The sequence below is a fragment of the Ictidomys tridecemlineatus genome, unplaced genomic scaffold (genome assembly GCF_052094955.1).
Source record: "Ictidomys tridecemlineatus isolate mIctTri1 unplaced genomic scaffold, mIctTri1.hap1 Scaffold_91, whole genome shotgun sequence".
In the NCBI taxonomy this organism is placed as follows: Eukaryota; Metazoa; Chordata; class Mammalia; order Rodentia; family Sciuridae; genus Ictidomys; species Ictidomys tridecemlineatus.
In genome coordinates this window covers 423,931-446,116 of record NW_027526141.1, presented here as the reverse complement: position 1 = coordinate 446,116, position 22,186 = coordinate 423,931, and the positions used below count along the sequence as shown (strand labels likewise).

Sequence of the window (22,186 nt, the reverse complement as noted above, 5' to 3'; positions counted from 1 at the left end):
CAGTAGTTTTCCCTCTAAAGCCTTTTTTGTATTTATTCTATTAGTAAGTTATAATGCATTCTACGTAGTTTATCTGAGCAGTTCTGAACCCACCTATAGTTGCCTCTCCTTACATCCATCTGATTGTACCACTTCTGTAGCAAAGCCCAAGGTATCTGCCAATATACAGGTTGTGTAGAGAATACTGTCCCCTGATTCAATTATACTTTTGTATCTCAAAAGTTTTAGAAGTCCTCTCCAGCAAATTGTGTTTCAGTTTAGTTACTAAAATCATTTAATTTGTGAAGCAGTAGTGTTTCAACCTGAAAATATTACTGCTATAGTTGTAATTATTGTCCAGTGACTCATCCCCTCCCACACTAGAAAGTAAATTTAAACAACTAATTTGTGAGATACAGATTGCTTTGTGTTAACTGCTTCAAGATAAAATCACCTTTTTTGGGGGAGGTTGGTCAATCAGGTCTGAATTAAAGCTAAGCTGACGACAATGTTCAATTTAAGTTTGTTTAATGCTGATGAAAGACATTCATATAAAGCATCCTCTTTTTTTTTCCATATAACCCCATTCTTTGGTGGCAGCTGGGGTTGTGGCTCAGTGGTAGAGTACTTGCCTAGCACAGGCAAGGCCTTGGGTTTAATCCTCAGCACCACATAAATAAATCGAGGTTAAAAAAAAGCATTCTTATGTGAAGGATGCTAAATATTTCTTCATATAAATTATCACTTTGAGGGGCTGGGGTTGCATGTGAGGCACTGGGTTTGATCCTCAGCACCACATATAAATATAAAGGTACTGTGTCCATCTACAACCAAAAAAAGTTTGTTTTTTTTTAAATTATCACTTTGATATACATATTTTATAGTATGAGAAAACAGAAAGAACAATGTATCAGTTTTGCTACATTTTAATAGTAGATTTTAAGGGAGCAACATCAAACATCAGTAACATCAAACAAAAAGGTACTGAGCACTCCACAGGGTACAGAGTAGAGTGCTGCCAAGCACCTTGGAAAGTTTACATGACATGGAGAAGATGAGGCCCTTCTCTTGAGAAGTTTACAGTCTGGAAATTTTGACTACTCAGAGTTTCGGTTGAGTGAACATTTTATTAAGGCAAATTCTTCATTTCCTAGAACTACTGTATACTGAACTATTTTTGCACTTGTGAAATTAACCCAATCCAGATGAAAGAAAAGACTAAATTTGGTTGAGAATTCTTTCAGGCTCATATAGTTTTATTAACATTCATCTAGTAAACAAAACTGACCTAACAGACAACTGAAAAATTAAAGACTAGATCTCTTGAAGTGCAAGGGCTAAAATAACTGTTATTCGTTTTAAAAAGCAAATTGATGCCATGATTAGGGTTTACACTAGTTTAAAAATAGGTCAAGTATTGCATTCCCTTCATGCATTGTTCATTTAAAATAGTGAATATTAAAATACATGGGTTCTACATGTAACCCACAAAAAAGCTCCTCACAAATCTTTATTTTCTGTGTATCAAATATCCACCTTGTGTACTATGACAGTTTTATTTATGTCTCATCAAGTTAAAAGTAATGTAAATAGTGAAATTATAATAGGCTAATAACCTGCATATTTTCATATGAATGTCAATATATCTAAATAGGAAATAAATGGCAGTCGTATCTACCTATATTAAAAAAATAGAATATCTTTCCAAATTTTGCATACTCATCACTTTATAAAGACAAGGTATGCAGGTTTTAAGGTTTCACAATCAGTTGTCAGAAAAACAGCAGTTGTTCCTGCAGTATCTCATTAGCATCTGACTCAATTATTTTTAGATGACATGATTTAGACGACGTAAACCCACTCAAAAATTTGTAATTATTCTGAGAGAGATAGTTTTAATGTTAACCCTAGAATCATTTAATGTTAACCGTAGAAACAATAGCAATGTGATATAGAACAACTAATCAACATGACTAAAAATATGCTCACTTTCAGAAAAACAATCTGGTCATCTGGAAAAAAATCACAGCTACAATCTGGGGAACACTCCCATATAAGATATTGATCTGATCAAGGCACACTATTTCTAAGTAGAACTATCAGATGAGGGTGAATTTAGGCCAGCTCTAACGAACAGCCTAAAAGACAGACCATAACTGATCCAATTTCCTTTCAAAGCAATCTAGTACTATCCTACCCACTTCAATTCAAAAGTTTGAAGTTAATTCAAATCAAAAGACCATATTGGAGCAAAAGTGAGCAAATGTGTAAACTCTAGCACATTCTTATTGCTGTATTAAGTTTGAAGATGAGCATACCTACCACAGCAATATTGTTCCAGGAAGCAGGGTAGGAACAGTGGTAAATTAGGAAACAGACTATTAATTGCACAATTAATAGAAAAGTAAAAACAAGTTTCAAAATCTACAATAAATCTGTATCTAAAGGAGTCATAACAATGAGGTGCTGGACTTTAGTTCTGTGGTACAGCTTTGCAATGGACTCACTGGCCTATAGATATGGTTCACTTCCTGCCTCCTGAAGGATGAATATGCTACACAGAGCTATGATGGTTTCTACTGAGTGGTAAAATTCACAGAAATTCCACATTACTCATGTCAGAATCATTCCTTGTGCAAAGTTTGATGTAGATGAAGATAAAGTGGTTTCTTGGTCAATAACTGCAATTTCTTTTAAAGTCAGTGGGTTTCTTGTATCTGTAACCACAATAGATTTAAAATACTTTGATGATTGATCTACTCCAATGTTACATTCTCGATAAGAGGGACTAAGAAGAAACATGAACTAGTAACCATTAGAACAGTATGAATCCTATATGTATATCACTTACAGTTCTATTACAGTTGGCCCAGGTTTAATCTCATCCATCTCCATGAAAGCAAAACACTTGATGCTGGTAAACCTTTTTTAGGCTTGTAGTGTTTGAATTCAAAGAAGATAGCTGCACCTAAGGAATTAAAACAAACAACATAAGCCAGAGACCACACATTTCTTATGTGTCACCAGAAGCCTATGATTTTACAAAGTAACATGTGTCAAACAGTCTGATGACACAACTGTTGATAACTCACTGTGGCTGTCACTCCAAGCTCTGGTACTAGCATGTCTGAGTGACATTTCTCCATATCATTTAATTCTACAAAGTACAACAAAAATGTATAGCAAGAATGTAAGTTATGTACACAGGTAGAATCATAAACTACCAAAGAATATAAAATATTAAATACCACAAGAAAAACAGAAGTTACTTAAGTATCAGCAGTACCTATAGAAATGGTTTCAATAAGCACCTGTATTAGATAGAATAGAAATTTAAGAGTTCCTTTAAAAAAAATTCTACCTTATATCATTTCTCTCCCTCCTGAAACCACGCCCAGATTGTCCTTTCCATATTCTTACAAACTAACTGCCAGTTATAGTATCTTTTTACCCAATGCATCTTATTGAAAGAAAAAAAAATAATTCTTTAACTGTTAGAAAGTAATCATTAGGTTCCTAAAAGGACTTAAGGTAATTATTAGGGAACCTGCTTCCTTAACTCTGTATTATGAGAAAAACTTCCCTATCAAATAATATTTAACCACATTTATTACACAACTAGATAATGCAACTGCTAATTCTCATATTTTAAAAAAATTTTTGATTTGACTTTAAGTCAATATTCATAACTATGTGACATAAGATCTTGTGTTAAGGATACTATGAACACAAACCCAGATAAGTACTGTGTCCTTAAGAAGTCAGTAACTGATAATTACAAACCTTTGGTTAATTTTTCAATATGCTTCTGGAGCTCAATGTCCACATTAAAATGAACATATGTATCTTCTTTTCTTGAAGCCACAGGAGTATCTTGCACAGGAGTTAAATCTATGTCATTCAGATCTGGAGAAACAATTAAGTTTCTGCTTATGAGCATTCACATATACAGACGGAAAATATAGAAACTGCAAAGGTTACAGTTCCTAAAGAGGCATGGAAAGAGCTGAGAGGAGATTCTCAGGCTAAGAGATTCATATTTGGTGTGAGCAAGTATGTGAGAGTTGTTAAAGTTCATGGGGTATGTGGAGATAAATGAATATAGACTGGATAGGAGACCTCATGAAGGGGACAAGGAAGCCTTTACATGGCCCAAGTGGACAAAACTTGATCTTCATAGTGAAGTGGTAGGAAGCCTTTACATGGCCAAGTGGACAAAACTTGATCTTCATAGTGAAGTGGTAAAAAGAACAAACATGTTTTTTTTTCCATAGGGAATATCCCACTATATATTTCTATGCCAAAAAAAATCTGGAGTATATAATTTGCCACAATGGAGCTCTGCCACCAATTTCTAACTTTGATCAAGTATATGACTTATTTAGAAAAGCCTTTAAACCTAACCTTATCATAATTTCCCTGTTAAGAACCAAAAATGGATGAGAACAGCCAACAAAAACCCTTTGGTTAATGAATAATTTTTCATATATATTATCTAAATTCTGGTTATACTGTTTACAACATACCCTGAATTTACAACAACCAGATGGCACGTTATATATAGTTTTAATTTTCCGGGTTTAAAAATCTCAGTTTAGTCAAATTCAACATGGACTCATCTAATAACTCCTCAGTGTTTATGTGTTATTCATTTATGTGTCTCAAAAAGCTCAAAAAACAATTTAGTACATTTAATAATTAAAAAAATATTTACATAAAAATATTTCAGTATAACATATGCAAAGGTAATTTAACATTTACAACATCATTAAATATTTTTGTGTTTTAAGTATACTTTCTCAATGAGTATGCAGTTTTATAAATGGCCTATCAAACAATGTAAATATTTTCCGGTACACTATATATTTGATAACTGGTAACCTCGGAATTTAAAAGTGTACCAGTATTAGTGCTGTGGATTATGTTCTTTAAATAAATGTTTTTCTTTGTGGTCATATTTTTCTTTTAATTAGCACTAATGAACCCATGGATCTGACTTTATTTCTGCAATTGATAAAAGTTCCTCCATTTAATTTCAGCACCGATCTGTTCCTTTGGTGCAAAACTACAGATTAAAATAAGCCGTTTGTACTAACTATAGTTATTTCTGTAAAATGGTATAATTTATTGCTTAATCACATCATCATCCCACGGGATTGCTTTCAGGGCATGGATGTTATGGTTGCACCCTACTTCCCTGTCCCCTGATTTTCATCTGCCTCTGTAGGATTCACCTAAGTAGATACCTCAGTAGCACAGGAAGAAGAAGGGGCTGAAGCAGGAGAGATGGGAAAATAGGAAATGGGGCTTTGTGGAGAGAAATTAATATAGACTGGATAGGAGAAGGTGAGGGGTGCTATTGTTAATCTATATCCTGAAGACTGTAGCTGCTGTTAAGGACAATGTGTATGTTTAGTCTGCACATTAGATGGAATCTGAAGAGCAAAAATCTATACAAACTCAAAAGCAAAAGTGAGTGTATAAGTAGGAAATATTTTTTGTAAGTCTTTCGAACTATGTTCTGTTATGATCTCTTCTAGGATTTTGCCTCATTATAGAATGCATTAAAGTAAGTTGTCACATATACAAGACCATCCCCTGTCAAAAACTTTGTCCCATATGAGAAAAAACATAATGCAATTTGCCAGTTATTTACCCTTTATACTAACTGTAATATAGGGATCGATGCACTGTCCAGTGTCTTTCAGACCAATTTTCTCAATCCTGATAGTGAGTAATGTCATTCCCGGTTCTGATGGCAACCTTGGTAATAAAGTACCTGGCAACAGAGAAACCTCAGTAAAAGTTAGCTCCACCAACAATTCAGAGTAAATACTTTGACAAACAGAAGATATAGCCTACCTCTTAGGAACTAGCTAGGCATTATGTATTTTTATTTCCGAAATTCATGAACATCTGATGTTATACTTTTTTAGAAAAATATTTAATTTTACACATAATATATCTGCATTTCCCAACCATAAATCACCTTTAAGCAGAAATAATCATTTCTATAATAATAGTATATAGTATGTATAATAAAAGTATGTTAAAAAGATTACTTGAGGAAGCCCAATTATACATAATTGTATAATATGCTCACATAATATTTATATTCCATATGTACTTCTATATTATACTCAGCATCTTAATATGAAGTGGTAGAACAAAGACGAGAAAAGCTTTTAAAATACTTGTTATACTGTTCTAAAGTCTGAGACATTTAATATCAGAGTTGATCAATACATTCTTCTCTTTAGTTATTCCTAATAAAGAAAATAATTTACAATTTGATATTTATGTTTTAATTTAACTATATAGTCTAACTTCTATTCTTCATTCTATTTTGTATGAGTTATTCTCTCAGAAATTAGTACTATAGAGACTGCCATATAAAATGGCCATTTGTATAACTGAACATTTTCCCCAAAACCAACTAAAATTTTTAAAACTAAAAACCTACCCAGAACAACATGACAACATTCACCCACCAAGGACATATGAAGGAAGAAATCAACTGTTCAGTATGTTCCCTTTTTTGAAACTAGCAATAGAGAACAGATGCAAATAAGCTGATTTTAATCAAGTATGTATACAGAACCTCAAAATGCACTTAACAAAAGATTTTGGTTGATGTTTTTCAAGTTTCTATTCAACAATGTGTTATGCTACTTTTAATGATGAGTTATTTGAAATACATGAAGCAATAAACACACTACATTTGAAAATACACATTTGATTGATGGCAAATGTGGCTTGAGAAAATTTTGGGAGGTGATGGGAATGTTCTGAACTTGTATAGTGATGACAGATGCAAAACTCTATAGAGGTGTCAAAAATCGATGAATTTTATACTTACAGAAGGGAAATGTTATGAAATGCAAATTATACCTCAACAGTGCTGTTAAAAATGTATTACTTTCTAATTTAAACAAATATGAAGACAATACAGACAAATGCAATAATGGGAAGGCCTGGAGGCTGCAGTCCACTGTTGCATTAACAAACCTAAATGGGCTCAGGCTGATATCATTAAATATATACATAATACCTTTTATGCATCTTCTTTGATTGACAAATGAGGGTACTTTTAGAAGAGGGGCTTGTACCTGGACATCTGGGATGAACTTCAGAGAGTTAAAAAACACCTCTGAAATTTTATGAAAAATGTGAATATGTATACATTTATATTTATATACATACATATTCACATGTATGTATATCATATATGAATTTTTCTGCAGAAAAGTTCATTCTATTATGTAGTACATGGCTGTATAAATATGCTACAGTTTATGTACACATTCTTGTGTTGATAGACATTTGAATTACTTCAAGTGTTTGGATATAGTTAACAAGGCTATAATAAATACTCTTCTGAACATCTTCTGGTTCCCATAAGCACCCATTTCTGAAACAGAGGAATCACTAAGTCACCTGGCATGTTACCTCCATACCTACTATGTAATGACAATCCATTTCCCAAGGTGGTTGTGCCAATTTTTATTCCTAGCCCAAGTGCAGTAGTGTTCCCATTGCTCCACATCCTCACTAGGTACTGTTTTCTCAGATTCTTCATGTTAGCCAATTTTGGTATAAAGAAATCAATCATTTGAATTTGCATTCCTCTGAAGATTAATAAGGTTGAGCACCTTTTAGAATAAATCAAATATATGATTTCCTCTTTTCTGAAGTGTGTTCAATTATTTTGCTCGATTTTTTATTGAGATATCTATCTTATTGAGCTGTAGGAGGTCTCTATTATTTTGCTGGACAAATGTTTTACAAATAGCTTCTTAGTACTTTTCCTTTATAAAGACTTTTTGTTGAAGTAGAGCATATACATTTTAAAATGTACAAATTGTTAGTACAGTTTGCTGAACTTCCACAAAGTGAATACACCTGTATAACTAGTATCAGATCTAGGAAAGATATGATCAGCCTCCTGGGAGTGTCCTTCCCCCCACCATATCCAATTCACTCTTCCAAAAGATAGCAACCATTGCTAACTTCTAACACCAAGTATTAGTTTTGAATGTTAAGAATGACTTTTCTCTGCCATGGTGTCTTCTGATTATGATAAATACTTACTGCTAGTAATATCAAATTTCTTAATATCTTCCTTTACTATCAGTGCTTTTTATGTCATATTTAAGACAACTTACCCCACTCCAAAATCATAAAGGTATTATCTTGAAAGCATTTTATTGTTTTGCCATTCACACTTAATTCCATATGTCACACAGAATTATTGACTACAGTGTATAGTAGGGGCTTTAATTTCATTCAATTTCACATAAATACTCAATTGTCTCAGCACTACTCATTAAAAAGACTGACATTTTCCACCACTGATCTGCAGTCCCACTTCAATCATAAATCATGTGGCAATCACTTTCTGAGTTTTCTATTCTGTCTTACCGGACTGTTTATCCTCTTACCACTAATACAGTATCTTCATTCTATAGCTGCAATAAAAATTCAGATGAGTTTCAGAAAGAGTCTATCTTTATAAACTGCTTCTTCTAATTTATGAACTAGTATATATCTTTACATTTTAAAAATCATTATAATTATTTAATAGAATTTTATTTGACCTAAAAGCCTTCAGAAATAAAGACCTAGAGATCCAGGGAAAACTCCTGTTTTTATGTTTATGTTCCATGAAGAATGGATGGCCATGTAGAAATGACTGGAAAAGGGGGTGTGAGCTAATGGTAAAAGGCTGCCAGGGTCCCAGCAAGCCCTGTCTGGTCATCTTCTTGGCCTTCTTTCCTTCTGGACCTAAGGCAGGTCCTGTCTGGAATGAGGGTTTTTAAGAGAGGGGGGAAGGGAGGGTAGGGGGACAGGAAGGGAATAGCAGGGAAGGAAGGAAAGAGAGAGGGAGAGAGAGAGAGGGAGAGAGAGAAAGAGAGAGAGAGAGAGAGAGAGAGAGAGAGAGAGAGCACTTTCTAGGTTTTATGACTGGCTTTGGGAGAGAAGGGTGAACGGACAGGAGGGCAGGAGGAGAGCAAAGGCTTTGCTGCTGAGCTTGCTTTTGAGATTCCAATCTCCTTCAGTTAGAAGTTCTCAGCAGGCCAAACCCCACCCTTTGGGTTATCATATTCTGATCTGACCCTGCCCAACTTCCCCCTCTCCCTCCCTCCTCCTCCTTTTCTCCTTTTAAGAAGGGAATGTGTAGATCTTTCCATCTTTTAAGATCTTCTTTGATTTCTCTCTTTAGGGTTCTGTAGTTTTTATTGTATAGATCTTTGACTTCTTTAATTGATTCTCAAGTATCATTTTTTTGAGGTTATTGTGAATGGAGTAGTTTTCCTCATTTCCTTCTCAGAGGCTTTGTCACTGATATACAGAAATGCCTTTGATTTATGGGTGTTGATTTATATCCTGCTCCTTTGCTGAATTCATTTACTATTTCTGGAAAGATCTACCTTGCTCTTGGATAGGCAGAATTAATATTATCAAAATGACCAAACTACCAAAAGCACTATATAGATTTAATGCAATTCCAATCAAAATCTCAATGGCATTCCTCATAGAAATAGAAAAGGCAATCATGAAATTCATCTGGAAAAATAAGAGACCAAGAATTGCTAAAGAAATCCTTAGCAGGAAGAGTGAAGCAGGGAGTATCGCTATATGAGACCTTAAACTCTACTACAGAGCAATAGTAACAAAAACAGCTTGGTTTTGGCACTAAAACAGACTGGTAGACCAATGGTACAGAATAGAGGACACAGAGACTAACCCACAAAATTACAATCATCTTATTTTAGACAAAGGTGCCAAAAACATGCACTGGAGAAAAGATAGCATTTTCAACAAATGGTGCTGGGAAAACTGGAAATCCATATGCAACAAAATGGAATTAAACTCATAAATCTCACCATGCACAAAACTTAACTCAAAATGGATCAAGGACCTAGGAATTAAGCCAGAGACTCTTCGTCTAACAGAAGAAAAAAGTAGGCCCTAATCTTCATCATGTGGGTTAGGCCCCAACTTCCTTAATAAGACTCCTATGGCACAAGAATTAAAACCAGGAATCAATAAATGGGATGGATTCAAACTAAAAAGTTTTTTTTCTCAGCAAAAGAAAACAATCCGTGAGGTGAACAGAGAGCCTACATCTGGGAGAAAATTTTTACCCCTCACACATCAGATAGAGCACTAATCTCTAGGGTATATAAAGAACTCAAAAAGCTAAGCACTGAAAAAACAAGTAACCCAATCAAAAAATGGGCCATGGACTTGAACAAACACTTCTCAGAAGAGGATATACAATCAATCAACAAATATATGAAAAAAATTTCAACATCTCTATCAATCAGAGAAATGCAAATCAAAACTAAGATACAACTCCAGTCAGAATGGCAGCTATTATGAAGACAAACAACAATAAGTATTGGAGAGGATGTGGGGAAAAAGGTACACTCATACATTGCTGGTGGGACTGCAAATTGGTGCAGCCAATCTGGAAAGCAGTATGGAGATTCCTTGGAAATCTGGGAATGGAACCACCATTTGACCAAGCTATTCCTCTCCTTGGACTATACCCAAAGGACTTAAAAACAACATACTACAGGGACACAGCCACATCAATGTTTATAGCAGCACAATTCACAATAGCTAAACTGTGGAGCCAACCTACATGCCCTTCAGTGGATGAATGGATTTTTAAAAATGTGGCATATATACACTATGAACGTTTTTTAAAGAGAATAAAATTATGGCATTTGCAGGTAAATGGATGGCATTGGAGAAGATAACGCTAAGTGAAGTTAGTCAATCCCCAAAAAACAAATGCCAAATGTTTTCTCTGATATAAGGAGGCTGACTCATAATAGGGTAGGGAAGAGGAACATGGGATGAATAGATGGATTTTAGATAGGGAAGAGGGGAGTGAGGGAAAGGGAGGAGGCAGGGGATTAGCCTCCTAATGAATGTGGAATGAATGTGATGGACATCATTATCCAAAGTACATGTCTGAAGACACATATTGGATGTCAACCTACTTTATATACAAACAGAGATATGAAAAATTGTGGTATATATGTGTAATAAGAATTGTAATGCAAAAAAAACAAGTATATGTATAACGTGAATTGGCATGAACATACTTTATACAAAGATAAAAAAATGTGCTCTATATGTGTAATAAGAATTGTAATACACTCCATTGTCGTGTATTTAAAAAAAATAAAATCAATAAAAGAAAAAGAAGGGAATGGGGAGTGGGTAGGGAAAAACTGTGGAATGAAACCAAATTAACTTTTCAATGCACATATGTGAATATACTATAATGAAACTCATCATTTTGAATATCTATAACATACTAATTTTAAAAAATGTAAATAAATAGATCAGTAAAGTAGATGAAAGGGAACAGTGGGAGGGAGGATGGGGAGGGTGAAGGGACTGAATTGGAGCAAATTATATCCCATGCATTTATAATTAGTCCAAATGAATCTAATGTCAAGAATAACTATTATGAACAAATGAAAAAAAGAATAATGACTTCACTGTTTTTATAAAATGCATTCTCATAAACAATTCAATTGAGAGAAATGAAAAAAGTAAAAGAGAATGTACAATTCAACATCTCACCAACCATAACAATTATTAAGTCAATCTTCCATCTTTTTCCCTAATTTCAAGATTGCTCCAGTTTCCTTTTCCTTTTGATATTCTTTTATTTCTTTCAATAAAGGTTTATTTTCTACATAAAATTCTTATATTTCTTTTGTTGAATTTATAATAAGGTCCTTGATATTATTTAATACTACTATAAATATTATAATAGTTCATTTTCTAAGCAATTATTACTTGTTTGAGATAAAATTGATTTGTCTGTACAGATTTTCTATCCAGGAACCACATTATCTTATTAATGAGTTATGAATAGGTTTTTTGCATATATTCTCTATATATTCATAAATGTGCAAATAAAGAACATCCCCCCTTTTATATTTCATTTTCTTGTCCTAGTGCAGTAGCTAGAGCTTCCAAAACAATGCTGATGAAAAGAAGTAATAGACACTCTTGTTTTGTTCAAATTCATCATTAAACGATTTTGGGCTGTAAATGTCATGTAGCCATGTTTTATCAGGTTAAGGATGTTTTTCTGTTCTTTGACAAGAATTGTTTAAAATCAAGGCTGTATTTCAAATTTAACTGAAAACTTTTTCTGCATTGTTGACAACTTTATGAAATCTTTCCCCTTAATCTGCTAATGTGAACTACCTTGATAAATTCTGCTAACAATAATTTGAAAAATCACTCATTAGTTCATGGAGATTTTCTGAATTATTTTCTACAGCATCCTATGTTTATTCAGTCAATCTTCATATGGCAGTTACTTTATTTCTAACTTTTTATCATTATAAAAAACACCTAAACAGAGAATCTTGTGTATATGCAAATGTTTCCTCCTATTTTTCCTGTATTTTGGGGGTGCATCTTCAAAGTAAATTCTCAGGAATGGGATTGCTAAGGAAAAAATATGTACTTATATGTTGTTAGAGAATGCTCAATTCCCCTCCAAAGGAACCTCACCATTTTTCTGTTCCCACCAGTGATTAATAAGTACCTATTTCCCCTAAGACTCACCAACAGTAGCTTTAATTTCTGTTTTTTATTAAAAATAAAGTTGAGTATCTTTTTATGTTTAACGGATGTTTTTTAAATGTGTGTGTGTGTGTGTGTGTGTGTGTGTGTGTGTGTGTGTGCATGCTCGTGCGCTCGCTCATATTGTCTGTTCCTCTCATGTATTCTGCTTTGGTTATTACAATTAAAATTTTTCTTTATATATTAAGAATGTTGGGTTGGGATGTAGCTCAGTGGCAAAGTGTCTGCCTTGCATTTGCAAAATACTGGATTCAAACCCCAGTTCTAAAAAAGACAAAAAAAGAACCCACCCCACCCCACCCCCCAAAACCCCCAAGAATGTTACTTCTTTTATGTATTACCTCTTTACTACCTTTTTTGACATTCAAAAGATGATTGCTTTACAACTTTCAAAGTCTTTTTGATGTTAAGATTATTTTTTTCCAAGTTGATATTAAACTTGTTGTTACTTTGGGGTGAGTCAATTTTATAACCTGTCATCATCTAGGTCTTTCAGTTGAAATGGTAGGGCTGATGCTACATTCCTTACCAACAATCTTTTTGCCTGAGACTACACAGTAAGGTTTAATGTAATCATTATGCTTCGAATAATTTAATATGGAGGCAGTGATTTCAAGTCTGAATTTCTTGTTTAATTCAAGGTAGAATAGCAAACATTGTGTTCCATTATGAAGGAAGCTGAGTGTAATTAAGATCATAGATTACATAGAAAGGTGCCTATTTAAGGTGTTTCAGAATGGTCTATGATGTGCTCTCTCTCTCTGCATGGTCAACTCCTACATACTCAGTGAGTCCTAAATCTGACTAGATTTATTGAATTCCCTCAGCCCTTCTTTTTTGCCAACCTATGACATTGGTGCACATCTCTAATCATAATCATGTGCTTTTGGCTCTGTCTTGCTGACTACACAATAAGCATCCTGAAAGGTGTGGGAACTGTTACTTTTGTAGTATGCACAAGGAATAAACAGATCTTTGTTGAAGAAATATTTTATTGAATGAATGACTGAATTTTCAGTTCTAGAGGTTATCATGCTCTAGTAAACAAATGGCTAGAGAATCTATATCAATGAGTGAAGAAATAATAAACATAAAAGAAGATCAAATGCTAAAATAATACCATACCATCTATATGCATGTTTTTGCATCAAAGATAAAACCATGATAGTTGTAAATTGAGCCAATTCATTAAAAGGAAGATTTCTAAGTGAAGAATTAACATATCCAATTACATAGTGTAATATGAGAACAAGTCAACTACATTCATAAAATTCGAAGACTAACAAGGATAAGAAAGAAATCACTACACACAATCCAGTGTAAACTGTGCTATTCCAGCTAGATCATCTGCTCTCAGATCTAGAGCAAAGATCAGAAGAAATGTTCTTCCACATGGAATTGCTATGTAAATAAGAAATAGCTAACACTTGTGAGTATTTGTGATGTGCCACATACTATCCTAATCCTCTCATCTAATCCTCACAACAATAGTTTAGTTCTATTTTTCAGAGGTGAAAAGTGAGGCATAGAAAAACAAATTATCCATAATCACACAGAAGTTTGGCTACAGAGTCCATGCTTTTAACCATCATGTCTCATTTTAACATCTTTATTTTAATTGTCCCTAAAGCCTTAAAAGGAACTGCAGGAGAACCTCCCCATCTCAAGCTTCTGCAAAGTTCCTTTTGCCATGTAAACATAACAGTCACAGGTTCCCAGGATTAGAATATAGACATTTTTGTGAGGCCACTATTTATGCCTCATACTTTTAAATATGGAAAACTCTAAATGGCTACAGCTGTCCAAACCAAGTTTTCAATAACATCCCATGGATGTTATTGAGCTGTCACTAAGAACTCCAAGTAAGGGAGTGATTAAAAAAGAGTAAGATTTGAACTTTGTACACTGGGCAATGCACATTCACAGGAATGGACAGAGACTGAGCAGCCCAGATAGCAATATGATAGGTCTTTAACACTCATATAGCAGTGAGCAGCAGGACTGTGTTCATTTGGTTAATTCCACTTTCAGTTTTTACTGCAAGACAAAGGAAGCCATTGGTAGCTGGTGAGCCCCAAGTTGTACTGAACACAGAAAGCATGTCTTTTTCTGACTTATCTGCCCCCAACCACCTCTTATGCACCAACCAGAGCAAGCATGCTCTCACTGGTGTCAAAAAGAGTTGGAAGGAATTACTCAATTCAGTGTGATTTTCTGCGAGAGGAAGATTCTAAGCCTAAACCTAAAGACAACTCTGATAAAGTAATGACAATGAATTAGAAGGTTTGGAACCATTTTACCACACTACTGTAATAGGGGATACCAAAAAGTCCATCTTGTTGATGGAAACTGTTTATTAACAGGTGGTACTTGGGTAAAAACTCAAGTTGTTCTATTTCATTGTGCTTCATCTGTGGAAAACAATTTGTGAAGGTAGCTATGGATCCCCCAAATGGCTGTTTGTTAAACATAGACAAGTTCCCTCAAGAATGTTTTAAAAACTGTGTAAAAGCGTCTGACCTAGCCAAGAATGTTACAGCCACTGCCACTGTGGAGAGGAAAGGGAATTGTGCAAGTAAGGCCTCGGCCTCTGCTGGGCACCCCACAGCACTGACACAGACCAAGCAATGAAGCACCACTCTACCTGCAACAGGTACAGAAAAACAATGGGAGAACATCTGAAGCCCCCCACCCCCTGCCCATAACTTCTTTGTTCCAAGAGGATGCTGAGAAAAATGAAGGTCTAAGTATCAAGTAGGATGGCCATAGAGATCATGGAGAATCAGACAATGAAAGGACCACCAGCCTGAGGATGAGTCTGGAGTGACATGGATATGAAGGTCAATGGGATCCTTAAGACCCTGTCCTCACATGCAGAAGAGGAAGTCATTCTTTTCTTTCAACTTTTTTATTTTTGCTTTTTAAAAATTTCTATTGTTTATATCTCATATCATACTATAAGGACAATTTCTAGTCCAAAATTGGAAATGGCATGACAGTCTTCGTTCCAAAATAGTACATCATTTTCTAGGTCAGAACATTAAAAGAGGAAAATTACCAAAGATTATATTTTTTAAAACACTGATTTGAATTTGCTTTTTACATGATATTGTACAAATGTTTGTCACAGGCATTTACTTCAATAAGAGGTGAGTCAGTCTTCATTTTGCCTTGGTGCTTGGTAAATTAAATGTCATGAATAAGGAGTACAAAATTTGTTGTCCATACTTTTAGGACAGAGATGAACCTGATATCTAAAATGTAAACTAAGCATTATCATATGTGTGTGATTATATATTTATGTCTTCTTTGTTTTAGATTTATCATACTTGTAATTAAATTCAGATGTTTGATACTACAAATTCAAAGTCTGTCACACACATTTTTTAAGTGCACATTTCTTTGTAATTTTAAAATCCAATAAAAATGATATATATAAAATAATATTTTCTATTATTTTGGGATAATTTTAACATAATTTAAAATAATGGTATTATCAAATCATTATTTGGTCATAACATTTTGTAAATGGCACAAAACATGAAATGAGTCTTAAAAATCTAGCAAGAGAAAAATTTTGCAATTTGTACTGCACATCTGCAATTTGTACACACATACAAATTGTGTGAAAATATGAAAACACATGCACAATTTCTTTTGGTTGGTAACTGATTAGTAGTTGAGAAACTGGTCCAACCTTTCAAGATAAAGAGTAAAATCATAAGAAGTTTGTTCACTTTGAAATTATATTAAAAGTTTGATAAAAATCTTAGGGGTCATTAGCATTCAAATAATAATATTTCTAGGTCTGTGAAAAATTATACCTGATTAAAGTTGTTTGTATATAAGTTATATGAATATATTCTTGTTTTTATTTTCTTTATTGACTGGTACTAGAAATATGTATTTTTCTGTGTTCAGAAATATGTGATTTGGATAATGGCTGAATTCTTAAGTGTAACCATCATATCTGGAAAAAATAATAAATACTCTCACAAAACCTAAGATGAATCAGTGGGTATATGCTTCATACACAGATGCCATTTAGCATGCAAGGAAGAGTTACTACAGGTGTTGGGTTAAAATTTGAGTGGCCAGAGGACTTTCAAGACAAAGCAGGCCAGATGTTGCTTAGAGCCTTGATGAAGAGCATACTCAATAGAAATTTCCTATAAACCAATTTCTGCAAAGCTCTGGAGAAAACCTTTTGACTTCAAGTGACAAGATTCATGGATTAAAAAAAACTTAGCCAGACTTAGTGGTGCATGCCTGTAATCCCAGGAACTTGGCAAGTTAAGGCAGGAGAGGCCAGCCTGGGCAACTTAGCAAAACCCTGTTTCAAAATAAAAAAAAAAATAAGTCAAAGAGCTGGGGATGTAGCTATGTGGTAGAGCACCCCAGACTTCAATCCCCAGTACTACAAACAAACAAGACAAATTATAAAAAAGAAATCTTAAAATGTTTCCAAAACTGCTTGAGAGTAATAGAATATTAACAAGCCTTAAAACTATTGAAAAATAGCTAGGAGAACTTCCAGATAACATTGAATGGTATTTTCCTTTCCTTTCAATATAAGTACATGACTGGATAAGGGACTCTGGCTCTGATTGTTCGGCTCAGTCTGAGAATTTGAGACTTTGAGAGAAAGGAAGTGCACGGAGAGCCAGAGTTTAACTGCACACTTTGGTAGTATTTACTGCTTAACCCTAAATATATTCTGAAATTCTGTGAAATAAGGATGCCCTAATATTCATGGAACAGCAATGAATATTTTGTTGCAGTTTTCAACTTCCTATATGCATGAGTAAGAAAAACACTGCACTTTAGCTGAAAATGAAATCCATATTTGCTTAACTCTCAAGTTCAACTCAGAATTGAATATTTATGCAGGAAAGAAACAAGTACAGGCTTGATATTAAAGAAGTAAGATTCACTCTTCATTTTGAGTTTCAAAAAACAGTTTTTGTACATATCTAAGACTATATAAAAGATGAATAACCAATACAAATTTAGAATAATGTTGAGATTGCTAGGCTTATGTTTAGGTCACTCAGAAATGTTTTTTTAAATTTTGTCTAAAATTGTGTCATGGCTATTTGTGCATGTGGTACTAGGAAACAAATGTAGGGCTTCACACAGGTGAGGCAAGCACACTACCACTGAGCTACATCCCTAGTTCTTTCTATTTTGAGACAAAGTCTCTCTAAGTTGCCCCCACTGGCCTCAAACTTGCAATCCTCCTGCCTCAATTTCTTAAGTAGCTAGGATTATAAGCATATAATCCTGATCAGCTATTTTTTTATTTGTATTACTTTGGTTTATCATTTAGAAGCTTTAATATTCAAAATGATAAATAAGTTTTCAGGTAATAAATAATAGGTTATAAATTTATATCCTCTATTTAAATGAAATCTACTGAGATTACCTTAAGAAAATTAAACTACTATTTGTACTTAAGCCAGTTAGTGTTTAAAGCAGTACACAAAAGTTACTGTTTGTCTTATGAGAATTGAAGGCTTTGAAAATGATATTAATGTCAAAGAAAGGTTTAACAATTTTTTATTCTTTTCAAGAAAGGTTGGATAAAAATTCATTTTTAATTTTAAATGGGAATAAACTACTCTTGGTCATACCATAGTCATATATTATACTTCATCTCATTAGCTTAACAGTAGTAGTGTTTAGCATGTGTGTTTGTCAAAACTCATAAAGCTGCACACTAAAAAAAGATGCCTTTTATATATGTAAGGGACACCTTAATCAATATTTTTTCAAAAGATCATAATAAGCTAGATGCTATGGCACAAGCCTGTAATCCAGGTGACTTGGGAGGCTGAGGCAGGAGGATCCCAAGTTTAAGACTAATCTCAGCAACTCAGTGAGGCCCTCAGCAACTAAGTGAAATCCTGTCTCAAAATGAAAAATAAAAAGGGCTGAGGATGTGGCTCACTGGTAAAGTACCCCTGTGTTAAATCCTCAGTACCAAAAAAAAATACAACAAACTTACAATTATATAAATTACATAAAATAAAGATAATAAAAATGTTATAATTCTTAGGAGCACCCTGCCATGATAATATAGACACAACAGCCTTATCATGAATGAAATCTTGGATGTCCACAGTATAACAATTTTCCCCATTCTACAATTAAGTTAAAGGTCAAATTGTCCTTCAATGACATTTTTAATTTTATAATGACACAGGCCCTGGAAAATATGATCGAAAATCAAATATAGCCAATTGAACTATATGTACTCTTTCTTACTTTGAGGAAAATAATTCAGGGAATAGAAAGGTTTAGTGAGCTTTCTGTATCTCTGAAATAAAATACCAAAATGCTATATCAGAATACAAAAATCTAATTACTTTGGGCTTAATCTTTCATAGCAAATAGACTTAATTTACAGAGTTTCTTTTCAACTCAGCAACCTGAAACCCATAAAGACCTTAATCTGTCCATTTCATGACTTACATCATCTGCTTCAAGGATCTTGTTTGCTACAGAAGTATAGCTAGTGAACAAATAATCAAACCAGAAATTTATAGAACTGGAATCTATTTCAAGTACAGCATGTGGTTTGAAAAGGAAATAAAAAATACAGAAAAATTTTAGCAAATTTATTTACCTCATCATCTCAGCAATCTTGAAATTTCCTACAAATATGACAAGTAAAATATAGCTCTTTCTTCATAAGGACAAACAGATTGGAAATAATTACCTTGTATCAAAGAAACACTAACAATAACATTTTATAGTGACTGTAATTTTTCCAATAACCCTATGGTGTAGGACTGTTAGCACCATTTAGAAGTGATAATGAAAATACAGTAGCCACCACTACCCCAGCAAATGAAAAGTATCATGCCAAATGCTTTGTATGTGGTGCCTTAATTTTCATTGTAACCCTATGAATTAGGCATTGTCAACATCTCCTTTTATAAAGAAAAAAGTACAGTCACTCAACTACTGATTGGCAGATGTTAGACTCAAAAGCGCAGGTATCTTGTTTGTCTAAGCCTATACTGTTTATATTTCAAACGTCTTCTACCAAAGAGTATTTAAATTACTGGAATATGACTTTAATTATGAAGTTTTCTGGATGATATGTATATTATATTTAATTATACCATAAAGCATAAAAAATGCATCACAATAGTACAGTGTTATTTCCACACTTCCAAAAAATGAACTAGTTCATCAGAAGTAAAAACTGTGCACTGTATAAGAACAGAAGAAATTATAGAAGTGGAAGAGGCAAAAAATTCACTCAGGGTGCTTGACTAGGGTATTTTACAACCTTGTCAAGATCTTCCACAAATAAAAAGAACTTGCTATGTATTCTTTATTTCCCTGTTAAGGGCAACTGTATAGTATCTGTTCCTCCAGGTCCAGGTTTCACAATCATATATGATTATTTAAAGAACAGCTAGATATATAAAGAAAAGAATTAACATAGCAAACAGTTACTCTAGAAAGCCTACTTACAATGTTGGTCCATGGCTAGAATCTGGGAACCTGGATTTCAGCAGGATTCCCATCATGCCCTGTTAAGAAGATCACTGTGCCTAAACCGTCCATGCAAACAATATGGTTTGTGCTGAACACTTGCTTTCTTCCTGGAGTCTTTAGTTTTGGTTCATGCTAACCCCAATAAGTGTCTTGTGCACTGAATCTCTACAGTGTTTCCCCAATAGACAATATTTTTCATTTTACAGGTGTGAAATAATGTTGAGAGAATCAAGTACATATTTGACTCTGCTGGGAGAGGACTCTTAGAAGTTTGGTTTCCTCTGGAATTTGCCTGTGTGCTTTTACCCTTTGCTAATTTTGTTCTTGTGTTTTCTTGTTGTAATGACTCAGAATACAACTGTGAGTACAGCTATATGCTGAGTCCTGTGGGTCTTCCTAGCAAATCACTAAACCCGGGATGTTTTGAGGATCCCTGACACAAATAGTAAGATACTTTCACAATAAACCATTAGCTACCGCTATCAGAATGGCCATGATAATTTGCTTAAGATTGGCAAACCTGGAGATGTTTTACCCGCCACTAACAAGTACAAAAGTAAGTTCCAAACACCTGACCTTGAATTATATAATGTACATTTTTTGTACCCACCAGGCACTCTAGCAGGAAAAGAATCAGGAGACCCTGCTCCAGCACCACCTTCTTCTTCATCTTCTTCAAATTCCAAATGCTCTTCCTCACCAGGGGCTGAAATTCTCCTATATAAAAAAGGACAGAAAAATTAGTGAGCTACTCCACTTAATACACCAGCTAACCCTCATAGCCACTAACTTCCCAGATAAGATGCTGATTATTAGGTTAATGTTGATATAAATGTCAATGTCAATCATCTCATTGCTACCAATGGTATCAGCCATATCACCAATACCAAATTTGATAGGGAAAAAATACAGAAATATTTGAAAAACAGGCATAAAATAGATAATAAAATCAGAAGATAAAATATGGATGCTTATTTATTTACCTTAATGGGACAGGCTGAACATCAAATGGAAATTCTTTATTATATGTGAGAATATTCTTTAGGACTAGAAAAAATACATAGACCAACATTAGACTTATATCATAATCTTAGACTTATATATTAGTTAGTCTTATATGTTATATCTTAAATTGATACTTTTAATCATATTTTATAGTGTATTAACCACACATTAATATATGTATTTTAAATTCCGAGCTTCACTATCATTTCAAGACTCTGCAATTGACTACTGAATGTCATAGCAAAATAAAAATGTCCATTGTGGACTGCAGGTACCAGTATTTTCAGAGTACTGTAAGATCTCCAAGGAAAGTCTCAGAGCCCTCATAGAAAATGAACCATAAAATAGTTCTCCAATGTACAAGGTCCTAGGTGATATGAGGTACCAGTGAAAGAGAATACCTCTTCTCCTGAAGTATTTTAATTAAAAGATTGATACTGAAGATGACTAATTAAAGAGAAATAGATAATCACATCTTATTCTTTATCCTCAGTAGATTTTCCTCAATACTTATCACACTGGTAAGGTTTGTAGAAGCAAGGTTATAATTCTAATATTCCTTTTATGATGAAATTTATTGTATATGTGTAAATACATATATACATGCATATATATATATTTTTTACACGTGTGTACACACACATACACATACACACACACACACACACACAGCAGACTTTCTCCTCAGGGAAGTCATCAAACAACATAATGCTATCACCTCTTGTGTCCTGGTTGATTACTTTCTGGCATGTAAGCCTACAGACAGATGTTCTACAATTCTATCTGTATCTGGAAAAGTATTTTATGAAATTTATTGTTTCATTCCCCAATTTATGGATTCCTAGTGACTACCTGCAATTATTTCAAGGTGAATATTTAGCATTATTAATTGTGCAACCCATGGTTTTTACTCTAATTACTCAGACTTTAATTTTGGAGTCTTGCAGATTTGAGTTAAAAGGAGTATGGCATATTGGATTCCTAAATAAGGAAATTCAAAAAGAACAGGTTGTAATTACATAACTTATTCCAATAGGAGTCAATCATCCAGTGAGAAAAAAGT

At 33.8% G+C, this 22,186-nt stretch overlaps 1 pseudogene; it reads right to left on the bottom strand.

Moving 5' to 3' along the window:
- Positions 1–889: 889 nt before the first annotated feature.
- Positions 890–20,829, bottom strand: LOC144374843 (axin interactor, dorsalization-associated protein-like; annotated as a pseudogene).
- Positions 20,830–22,186: the final 1,357 nt, after the last annotated feature.